This window comes from Mus musculus, chromosome 12, assembly GCF_000001635.26.
Source record: "Mus musculus strain C57BL/6J chromosome 12, GRCm38.p6 C57BL/6J".
Lineage (NCBI taxonomy): Eukaryota > Metazoa > Chordata > Mammalia > Rodentia > Muridae > Mus > Mus musculus.
Window position 1 is genome coordinate 11107935 of NC_000078.6, and position 12352 is coordinate 11120286.

At 42.2% G+C, this 12352-nt stretch overlaps 1 protein-coding gene across 8 annotated transcripts in view; it reads right to left on the reverse strand.

The window, feature by feature from the left end:
* Window positions 1-12352, reverse strand: part of Kcns3 (potassium voltage-gated channel, delayed-rectifier, subfamily S, member 3) — a 60967-nt gene that overhangs the window by 17733 nt on the left and 30882 nt on the right. For all 8 annotated transcript variants that reach the window (NM_001168564.1, NM_173417.3, XM_011243865.3 and 5 more), the window contains one exon: window positions 11825-12014. The gene's annotated coding sequence lies outside the window, so the exon portion shown is untranslated. The remainder of the gene's footprint in view (window positions 1-11824; window positions 12015-12352) is intronic.

Genomic DNA, 12352 nt, shown 5'->3' on the forward strand with positions numbered 1-12352 from the left:
CCTTCAGAGGATTCCCACGTCAAGGCAACGGAGCTTATAGTGGGACATGATTGATATCCTAGGCCCTGTAATGAATGAGATGACTCTGTGGTGGGCCATGCTTTGGGCCACCAATGTGTAGAGATTATACTTTTATCTGCTCCGGTATCAAGGATGCCTTCAAACTCTTTTCCATTAATCTTAAGGCGGAGCTTAGGTCTATCATTTAAAGATACAACCAAATAGGCAGAATCATTTCCTGAGGAGCCCATCTTCTTTATCTCAGGTCCTGCAGATTTTTCCCTGGTATTATCAGGGAGGAGCAGCAGCTGAGCTATCCTATCTCCTTTACTAATAGAAAAAACGCCTTTAGGGCTTGAGCACAGGACCTGTATTTCAGGGGAATGTTGACAATCCATAACTCCAGGGTGGACTACTAAGCCCTGCAAGGTGAGTGAACCCCGGCCGAGAATAAGGCCCATGGTTCCCAGGGGCAAGGATGGTATAGGCTCCACCGGCACCGGCTGAATACTCATTTGAGGCATTAATAGGAAGTCGGAGGCGGCACGCAGGTCCACCCTTGTGGGTCTTCCTGGGTCGCCTCTCTGACTGCTTCCTGGGTCCTGACAAACCGGTTCCCATATCTTTGAGGGCCCTGGGACCGAGGGCCCGATGACCCGTTTTTTGGCACATCAGTTGATTGACTATCAGGTGGGGGAAGGACTCTGCCCTTTATATCCCTCACAGAGCGACACTGGTCAGCTCTATGATAACCCTTGCCACACTTAGAGCAAAGAGTGAGAGTCCCTCCCTGTTTATCTGGAGCTCTGCAATCTTTCTTAAAATGCCCAGGCTTTCCGCAGTTAAAACATGTCCTCTGATTATTTCTGCCCATGGAGCGGTTTTGGGATTGAAGGATGGCAGCCGCTAAACCTGCATTGCTGAGAGGTCCCCCAAGCTCTCGACAGACCCTGAGCCAGTCTTGTAAGCCTTTGTTCTTTCTTGGGGCTATGGCCGCTCGGCACTCCTTTGTGGCTTGCTCATAGATTAGCTGTTCTATCAGAGGCGCAGCTTGCTCTGACTCTCCAAAAATACGCTCTGCTGCCTCTGTCATTCTGGCCACAAAATCTGAGAAGGATTCCTGAGGTCCCTGGATTATCTTTGTTAACTGACCAGTGGTTTCACCTGCTCGAGAAAGCGCCTTCCAGGCCCTAATAGCCGTGGAAGAAATCTGGGCATAAGCTCCCCAATGGTAGTTTGTCTGATCAGCAGAATAAGCTCCCTGACCCGTTAACAAGTCAAAAGTCCAATCTCTCTGCTCTGGAGTCAAAGCAGCTGCGTTTGCTCGGGCCTGCGCTTGTGCAGCTTCGTGCCAAAGCGCTCTCCATTCCATATATTTGCCCATACTAGGGAGAGCGGCTTTTACAACCGTTTGCCAGTCAGCAGGAGTTAGTGCCATGCCGGCGAGCCTGTCTAACTGCACCAAGGTAAAATTAGCATTGGTTCCATATTTACGGACCGACTCGGCAATTTCTTTAATTTGTAAGTATTCTACCGGAGCGTGGACACGCCCACCCTCGGCTCCTTCAAAGACCGGAAATGCCTGTTGTATTTTCCTTTGTTCCTCTCTGGGAATGAATGAGTCTGCGCACTGCCTCTCTGCGCACTGCCTCTCTGCGCATTGCTGACGCACTACGCAGGGCGGGGACTCCGCATAGGGCGGACCTTGAAGCCGACTGCCCTGAGGCCAATCAGCAAACTGGCCTTCGCCAGCCGCTTTTGGCTTTTTTCTTGACCAATTAGCTGGCTGGTAATGGGCTGCTTCTTCCTCCCAGTCTGTTTCCTCAGAGGAGAATTCTTCATCTGCTTCAGAACTACTAAGAGCTGGCTTCCTGAGCTCATCTAGTGACGAGTATCTCCTAGAGACCTCCGCTAATCGATCTTTTTTCTTTTCTTTTTTCTTTTCCTTCCTTCTAATCTCTCCCCAGGTATTCTTACCTGACCTAAACTTTTCCTCGGGTTCAAGACCCTTGGAAAGGCCTGTATACTTATTTTGTGTACCATATTTTCTCTTTGCTCCTACTCTCTCTCCCCGCTTTACTTCTGATAGCTTGTCCTGAATTTCCTCTAGAATTTTCAGCCCTATCTTAATCACTTGATAACATGTGAAAAGGAACAAAAGGGCTCCTAACACCAGAAAAAATTCAAGGCCAAACATATTCCACTTTACTTCTGATAGACTGTCTTGAATTTCCTTAGAAAGTTCAAGATCAGACTTACCTCGTAAAGCTGTACTCACTGGTACTCTCGTTCCCCAGCTGAAAAGTTCTGAATTCATACAGTTGAATCCTTCTTAACAGTCTGCTTTACGGGAACCTTTATTACCGCGACCCGCAGTTCTGGTTCTGGAATGAGGGATCTTCCTTGCGCCAGTCCCGAGTTTTTTTTTCTCGTCCCGGAATTCGGCACCAATTGTTATTAGACGCGTTCTCACGACCGGCCAGGAAGAACACCACAGACCAGAATCTTCTGCGGCAAAGCTTTATTGCTTACATCTTCAGGAGCCAGAGTGCAAGAAGCAAGAGAGCAAGAAGCAAGAGAGCGAGAAAACCAAACCCCGTCCCTATTAAAGAGAATTCTCCTTCGCCTAGGACGTGTCACTCCCTGATTGGCTGCAGCCCATCGGCCGAGTTGACGTCACGGGGAAGGCAGAGCACATGGAGTGAAGAACCACCCTCGGCACATGCGCAGATTATTTGTTTACCACTTAGAACACAGCTGTCAGCGCCATCTTGTAACGGCGAATGTGGGCGCGGCTCCCAACAGAAGCATATATCTCAAAGGGAAAAGAAAAACATCTGCAACAGATTGTAACATCCCAAACACAATAAAATTCATATGCTCACAGCAATGACTCTCTGCCTGTGCCCATGTGTATGTTTTATATGCATGCAACTGCACAAGAATGTACTAGTCAGAAGACAACCTTAAGGCAGGGTCTGTCACTGTTCCTAGAACTCGTAGACTCAGCTAGGCTGGCTGGCCAAAGCTCCAAGGATCTGTCTATGTCTACTGCCAACTCAGTGCTGGGATTACAAGAACACACGGCTGCATATGAGCTTTTAAAATAGGTCAAGGGTTTGAACTCAGGTCCTCCTGTGTGCGGCGCATCCTCTTTATTGATAACAAAGGGCCCACAGTAATAATTTTTGAAAACCAAAGCAGTACGTGGGCCACTTTCAGAGACTACTAAAGAACCAACTCATTCTGTGAGAGTGAAGAAAACGATCAACTACTTATCCTGCCTTCCTGTGAAAACTATATTTTAGAAAAATAACACACAAGTTAATGAGGGAAATTTTTCTTTATAAAAATATTCCAATAATTTGAAAACACAGAAGTAGAAATAACTAAATGGCAAAATAGTAATTATTCACATTTAAAAACAAGCTGATATTTTAAAGGTTGAAAATAATAACTGAAAAGGAGTCAATGTGACTATATTGAATGTCACACAAAATAAAATTTAAGATAAAAATTGTTGCCAGAGCCAAAGAACATTTCTAGTAATAAAAATGTCAATCCATCAAGCAAAAGCATAAGCACTATGAACATACTTAGCAAGAGAGCCAAAAAATACATGATGTAAAAATAATGGCAGAACTCCAGGGAGAAATCATTGGAATTTCAATATCCCACCTTCGAAAACATATGGACCAATTATACAATATCCACAGGGAAATAAAGAAGATTCAAACATCATTATAAACCAAGAAGATCTGACAAAGACAGAGCACTCCAGCTAGTGAGAGCATACTCTCTCAAGTGGACAGAGACATTCTCTAGTACAGACCAAAAAAGGCTAAGTCATCAAACAGCCTGGATAGATCTTAAAGTATACCAGCCATCTATCATCACTGTGACAAATTACCTGAGGTAATCAACTTAAAAACAGACAAGGTTTGCATCCTGGCTCCCTATTTCAAACATTGCAGTGCACATAGGCCCTGTAGTCTTGGGCCAACCTTAAGGCAACCAGGAAGCAAAGTCAGTAAATAGGAGGGGTGCTAATATCCTCATCAGTGCACATCCCCAGTGAACTAACTTCCTACTACTGCCTCGCTCCTTAAAGATTACATCATCTTTCAATCATGCCATAACTGAGGACTCCTCCTCAACCTAACACATGGTCTCTAGGAGACATGCAAGATCCAAATTTCAGTAAGAAAACAAAACAAAATATAGTAACGTACACCGGCCACAATGCAATAAAATTATACATCAATAACAAGAGAAAATGTTGGAATTTTTTTTAATGTGGAAACTAAATCACACTCCTCAAGGACCAGTGATACAAAGAAGAAATGATTTTTTTAAATGCAATAAATAAAGACAAAATTTCCAACTAACAGGGTGTATACAGGAGTGACTTGGAAGTGGAGTCAGCAGTAAAGAGCACCGGCTGCTATTCCAAAAACCTCAGGGTTCAATCCCAGCACCCACATGGCAGCTCACAACTGTCTTACAAAAGTCTAGGGGACCTGACACCTTCCCACAGATTACCTGCAGGCGAGACACCAATGCACATAAAATAAAAATAAATAAAGCATTTCAAAACCGTGACTAGGAAAAAAACATACAGATTTATATACCTATGGTCAAAGGCCGGGGAAAAGACCTTAAGTTAAGAACTGTCTCCCTCAAAGAGGGTCAGGAAAATGAACAGAAATCGGCAGTGGGAGCGAAGGGGGCATTTCAAGGGAGTGCCAGAGGCCTGGGAGGAGGGAGGCTCCAGTCTATGGGGTGACTCTTTCTGAGTCTCCTAGCAGTAGGGGACATGGAGCCTGAAGTGGCTACCTCCTATAGTCAGGCAGGACGGCTAGTGGAGAGATAAGAACACCAACTCACCTACAAAACCTTCAATTCAAAATCTGTCTTGCCTACAAGACATGCAGGGACAAAGATGGAGCAGAGACAGAATGAATGGCCAACCAATGATCATCCCAAATCGAAACCCATCCTATGGGCAAGAACAAATCCCTCACACTACTAATAATACTGTTGTGCTTGCAGACAGGAGCCTAGCATAACTGTCCTCTGAGAGGTTCCACCCAAACGCTAACTGTAACAGATGCAGAGATCCACAGCTAAACATTAGATGGAACTTGGGGAGTCATGTGGAAGAGTTAGAGGGGATAGATTGCAGGACCCAGAGTGGATAGGGACTCCACAAAAAGACCAACAGAATCAACTAGCCTAGACCCTTTGGGGCTTCCAGAGACTGAACCACCAACCAAAGAGCATACACAGGCTAGACCTAGCCCCCTGCACATATATAGCAGATATGTAAGTGTTCATGTAGGTCCCCCAGAAACTGGAGAGGGGCCTCTCTGACTCTGTTGCCCACCTATAGATCCTATCCCCCTAACTGGGCTGCTTTGTCTGGCCTCAGTTGGAGAGGATGTGCCTAGTCCTGCAGTGACTTGTGCCAGAGTTGGTATGCGGTGACGGGGCTCCCCCTTATCAGAGGAAAAGGGAGTGGGGGAGAGGCTATGTAAGAGGGGAGTGGGAGGAAAGGGGCTGTGATCAGGATGTAAAGTGCATAAACAAATTAATGAAAGAAAAAATAAAGCTATTTTCATAACTTTAAAAAAAAAGAATTCTCTCCCTCAGAAGCATAGGAAAAAAGAAAAGTTAAGTCCTAATTCTTCTCAAGTTAGAAATTAATGATTAGAGTTGAAATAAATGAAACAGAAAATATGAATAGGGATACAGAAACTTCAGAAGACCAAAAACTGGACTTTTTTTTTTTAATCAATAAAACTGATCAATCTTCAGCCACATTAACCAAGAAGGAATGGAAGAAAACCCCAATTAGCAAAATCAGCAGTAGAAGGGGCCATGTCACAGAAGTGGAAAGAATTGTAAGAGCATTCTGTGAACAAATTTATACCCGCACATTAGGTAACCTATAACCTAGATAAAGTAGTCAAATTACTAGAATATACAAGTGACAGATGATGCAAGGTGAGAATGAGACTCTTAGTGAATTTTCAAGATACTTAATTTTATAATAAACTTTAAAACTCTCTGCATAGAAAAGTCAAACATCAACAGCTCCACTGGGAAAGCCATCACTGCTTAGTGCGGATCTTCACAATCCTTTCCAAAACCATGAAGAAGAAGGCGCCCTTCCCAATTTTGCAAAGCTAGTATTCCCTTCATACCAAAACTACAGACAGAAAAGCAAAACAAAACTAAAGATCATTGACCCCATGAATAAAGATGCAAACATAATCCACAAATCACTAGCAAACCAAATCCAGTAACATGTCTTAGTTAGGATTATATTATTATAATGAAACACCATGAGCACAAGCAACTTGAGGAAGAGTTTACTTCCATCACACTTCCATATAATAGTTCATGTCAAAGACAATGAGGACAGGAACTCAACCAGGGCAGGAACCTGGATGCAGAAGGTATTGCAGCAGCCAGAGAGGGGTACTGCTTACTGGCTTGCTCCTCCTGGGTTGCTCAGCCTGCTTTTTTATGGAACCCCAGATCATCAGCTCAGGGATGACACTACTCACAATGGTCTAGACTCTCCCACATTAATCACTAATGTCCTACAGGCTTGCCTACAGACCAATCTTACAGAGGCATCTTTCAACTGAGGCTCCTTTCTCTATGATAGCTCTAGCTTGGATCACGTTGACTAAGACTAGTCAGCACAACATATAAAAGGGGGTCTATACTTTGACTATTCAGGCTTACCTCAAGATGGCTTTATATAGATACAGAGATAAAGGGAGAGAGAGAGAGAGAGAGAGAGAGAGAGAGAGAGAGAGATCAGTCAGGACATTAAAACCTGCTGCTATAGATATAGTCAATAGAAATGCCACTATACATCACATCATCATATATGAACTATCCCCCAACAAATAAGACAGAAAGTGCATTAGTGGTCACTTGGAGCTGGAAGGAGAGAAGAGAATTGGGATTGCTAATGGGTACAGATTTCTTGTAAGATATTCTGGAATAAGACAGCTAAACAACCTTTTGAGTATAATAAAAACAGAATTATATACTTTAAAGTATAGGTTTTATAATATATGGAGTATATCTCAGTAAGACTGTTTTTTACTAAGTTTCACCTAATGAGTGAAGAATTAAGCATTAAAATAGTACTGGTGAATTACCAACTTATAACAAAATGTAAGATGTAGTAAGAAATTATATTGATCCAACAATCTTACCTTTATCTTTAGATGACAGGTAAATGTAGCTACTACCCTCTCATCAAAAAAGCCTTTGTTGATGCAAATGGAGATGACCACAGAAAACCACAACTGCACACAAAGCAAAGATCCACAAATCATGGGGATTGCAGTCCCAAAGCATTACACTCCTGTGTCTATGACTGGGAGAAGACTGTGGAAGGTGGAATGAAAAGATTGTACGAGCCAGAATACTAGGAGGGCTGCTGTAGAACCGTCTCTCCTAGAAATGGCTCCATAAACAAGACTGGAACAATGATAAAATCAATAGACATGCTAACATGGGAAGGGGAAAGTTTTATGGGCTCCTTCCCCTAGACAAAGAACTACAGGCAACTAGTGACTGCTGGGAGGATTATCCTCCCCCAGGGATGATCCCCCTGCTAGTTATCCAATAAGATTGGTCAGCCTTGAAACCATATACACACCAAGAATAAGAACAGATCTGGGAGGATATATGTGTGTACATGTGCTTATATACATATATCTATTTTTAACAATAATCAAAGAAAGAGAGGCTATAAACTTGAGAGTGGCGGGGGAAACATGGGAGAGATTCACAGGAGGGAATAATGGGAGGAAAAGGAGGGACCAACGTGACATAATTTGATCTCAATTTTAAAACTTTTAAAGACCTGGACAGGGTTATCAGTGGCTGCCAGATAACCATCAATGGGGAATTTCCTAGCACATAGATCAAAGTTCTATCACCTGTCTCCTTAGTAATGCCCAATGTAACAAAAGAGACACAATGCAAAACATCTCCTGATGGAAGTATAAAAACCATCCCACAGACCTAAATTTGATTGGAGCTGGTCTAGATCTAACTCTGAATTAAAATAAAATAAGAGATTTCAGAAGAACCCGTTCAATGACATCAAAAGGAATGCAAGCAGCAGACCTGAGAAGCCACACAGAGAGAAGTGACACAGATCATTAAGAGACACAGAAAACAGAAGCAGGCTATAGATGTTATGTGGATCTTGATTCTAACAAATCTAACAAATCCTTTCATTATTTGCATATGTATTATACCTGCATTTCACATACATATAAGAACTAACATCAAATACTAATTAGATGCATGATATAAAAGAGTATTGATTTTTCAATTCTTAATATTCTATTTGGAAATATACACTAAAATATTTATAGATAATATTATATAGCATTTGGGACTGATTTCTAAAACCAGACAGGGAAAACAATAACATTGACCATAAAAATTGGCCATAGGCTCATCACTGTCAGAGCTGGGAACAGGCTACCTGGGAATTTAATGTGTCATTCTATCTATGTTTGTATATGTTAAAATCTCTACCAATAATGACTTAAGAAACCAAGCATAAAAGGTCCTACCTGCAATTCTAGAACTTTCAAGGCTGAGGCAGGAATACTGCAAGGTCAAGGCCAGCTAAGGCCACGTAGCAAGACCCTTTGAGAAAATTTTACTGAACACATTTTTGATCCAACCCACTGTAGTAAATGCTTTTATTTATGCTATATTTCAACCTTTTATGCTCTGAAATTGACACAGTACCTGAACACTAGTGAGCAATTGAAAAGCATAACAGAATAAATAATCTCCTTTGTTTAACTAAACAAAGAGATCCCACTGTGACCCTATGCTGGTTAATATTGACTGTCATTTTGACAGGATCTCAGATCACTAAAGAGACAAGCCTCTGAGTATATATCCATGAAGAAGTTACTGGATCCAGTTCATTGAGGTGGAAAAACACACCCCACAATGTGGGTGGTATTATTCCATGGACTAGAGGTCAGGCCTGCATAAAAAGAATACAGATGGATAAGCACCAGAATTGACCTCACTTTACTTCCTGACGGCTGACACACTATGACCAGCCACCTCACACCCCTGCCACCATGCCACCCCGACCATGATAGACCATACCTCAAGCCATTCGTCGGGCTAAACATTTCCTTCTTTATGCTGATTTTATCAGATATTTTATTGCAGCTGTGCGCAAAGTAGCTCACAAAGTCCCCTACTTCAGGCTGAACTACGGAGGCAACCAGCACAGGGCAAGTAAGGTCTTAGAAAACCTGACTTTACATTGTTTCTTCTCAGCTACAGGACCTTGAGTCGGGAGACTTTTCAAACATAGAATGAGTTGGTACCCTGCCTTGAGGATCAAATAACAAGTGAAAAACAAAAACAAAACAAAACAAAACAGAAAGCAACCTTGGAAACAAAACTTTATTAAGAGATTAATACAGTAATTGCGCTTCCCCTCTCTGGCCCTGTTCCCATCTTTATTCTTTCTCCCTCTGACTAGTACAATTATGTTTATCAGAGTTGTTCCAGTTCCTGCTTTGTGTTTGTGAGTTCTCAAGGACAGGCCCAGAGCCAACACATAGGTTACTTCATAAAGCCTTCTGGATTTGGGTATTTGTTCCAGGCACTAGTGTGGGTGGCCGCTCCTCTCAGGAACCCCAGAGATTTCTGTACTGTTAAACAGTTCATCTCAAGCAGTGTGTGTTCAGGCTTAGTAAGCCAAGTAGCCAGGAAGCTTTCCCATTTATGAAAAGGTTGAGTATCACAGACAATGTGTTCTCAATGAGGAACGTATAATCTTGACCCCAAGAGGGGTTTCTAATACTGTGCACACAGCCCATCTCTTATCCACCTGAGCAGCCATGGTTTTTGCTTTGTGTTATTGGGTGTGTTTTTTTTAATTTTATAAATTGTATTATAAAAACAACTTGCAAACAAATTAAAAACATCAAACACCAATATTAACCAGACCCAAAAATCTATACAACTCATTGAAACTTCTATGCAATTAAAGCAGGTTTGAAAATGGGAGCTGTGGAGTTTCATATTAAATTTTACCCTTTCAGTGTCAAATACACTTTGTGCTCTTACCCACTCCCAAAACCAAAAACTCTATAACAGAATCAGAACTAGAAAAACAGGTAAGTTCATATACCCTTTCATAACTGCACACATTACCGCATTCCCTATTAGTCTTCCTTGCTGTTTTCTTCATGTTACCTTGTGTACCCACATGTACATTTTCTTATGTATATACATACATTATCACCTAGATTCTGCATATGAGGGACAATCACTTTTCCACCTGAGCCATGTTGTATGGAGGGATGCTCATATAGATATCTGTAACAGTAAATCTGGCATTCAGGGGAGGGAGTTTTGGAGGTCAAGTTCATAACTCCCTCTCCTGAACTCTCCTGCTCTGCTCACCTTCTCCAAAAGCCCTTTGTGCCCACTTTATACCAACATTTGTCACACGGTAGTACCTCTTTGCTTGATCCTTACGCTGCACAAATGTCGAATGTCTAGCTCGTCTGTAGCACTCATCCATTATCTCTATAGCTATAGCCTCTTTTGATAACTACTGGTCCTTGTCTGGTAAGACACTGATTTTGAGTTAACAAAAGCTATTGCCATTTGTCAATATATTCATATGAATGAAAGCAGAAAGTTCTAGGTCAGGCACAGCAAAGTTCAGTGATTTCAAAGGCCAAACAGCAAAGTCAAGGAAATAAAGGGACAGTTTGGGGACTGTAATGCATTCTCCACAGTTCAATAGTGAGAGACTATAGAGCACTCGGTGCTTTGGGGTATTAAAGGATAAACTTATCAGTGTTTATAGAAAAATGAAACTGATTTCTATGTAGGATATGTGGGCTGACCCACCAGACGTTAAACATTGTATGACTCCACTGAAATGTGCTTCAGGCTACACTATGACCTGAGCCAGTCTTCTGACAATTCCAGTTTGGTGGCATCCATATTAAGCTAGACATAAAAGGACTCTTACTGAAAGAGCAGCAGTGTTTCTTCTTCAAGTCTGAGTGGTAAATGTTAGAGAGAAAGAAAGAAAGAAAGAAAGAAAGAAAGAAAGAAAGAAAGAAAGAAAGAAAGAAAGGAAGGAAGGAAGGAAGGAAGGAAGGAAGGAAGGAAGGAAGGAAGGAAGGAAGGAAGGAAGGAAGGAAGAAAGAAAGAAAGAAAGAAAGAAAGAAAGAAAGAAAGAAAGAAAGAAAGAAAGAAAGAAAGAAAGAAAGAAAGAAAGGAAAGAAGACAAAGAAAGAGAAAAATGGAGAGTCAAGGAAAGAATGTATACCATGCTTTTTTTTTTCTGTTTTAAGCCACTGAGATAGGGCCTCATATAGCCCAGACTAACCTCCAACTCACTAAGCACCCAAGGATAACAGAGCTTCTATTCTTCTTGCCTCTGCTCTCAGGGGCTCAGAGTGTGCTACCACGCCTGATTTTTATGCTGTGCTTGGGATCAAACCCAGGGCTTCATGCATGATAGGCAGGCACCCCTGAGCTACATCTCCAACCCCACCCCAAAACTTTCTAAAGCTGCTTGTGACGTGACACGACTCTAATCTAACCCTTCCAGACCTATACTCTTTTTATTTCAACTGCTCATCGGGTTTTACGATCAGAAGAACTTCTCCTCAGGCTGCCATTAGCGGCTTTCCTCTTTATACCTCTATTGTAAAATATTTTCCTCTTCCTCTGATAACATTGACTATCAAAGAAATTGACACAGAAAGATAGCTCTTACCCTCGTGGTGGCGATGTCATACAGCCTGCCCTCATCCTGCACAGTGGAACCTCCATTGTCATCCAAGAAGCTCCTCCTGTCTTCCCTTGCTGGAGGGTGGAGTGTGCACCGGCATTTAGTGCTCAAAGAAGAGAAGAATGTGGCCCTCCGGTTGTCCAAGTCAAAGCAGTTGCTGTAAAGTCAAGTTCACCTACAGAAGAAAGCACCAGCCAAGTTGTCACTCCAAGGTAGAAACAAAACCAAGATGTTCCATCACCCACTCAGTGTTCTGGGCATTTTTTATTGAATAGACATCAGCCTTCAAGCTCCATGGAATTTTTGTGGAGGAACTGGTCTCTTCCCAATATGGTACCATCGCTCCACCTGAACTCATGGATAGGATTAAGGACTCATCAAACTTGACGTCAATGGAACATCTGGAGCATCACGTCTGTCACAGGCCATGAAACATCTGGACACTTAATTTTAAACTGATAAACTGAGTACTGGAGTTATGGCTTTACTCAATTCCCACAGAGCTGCTTATGA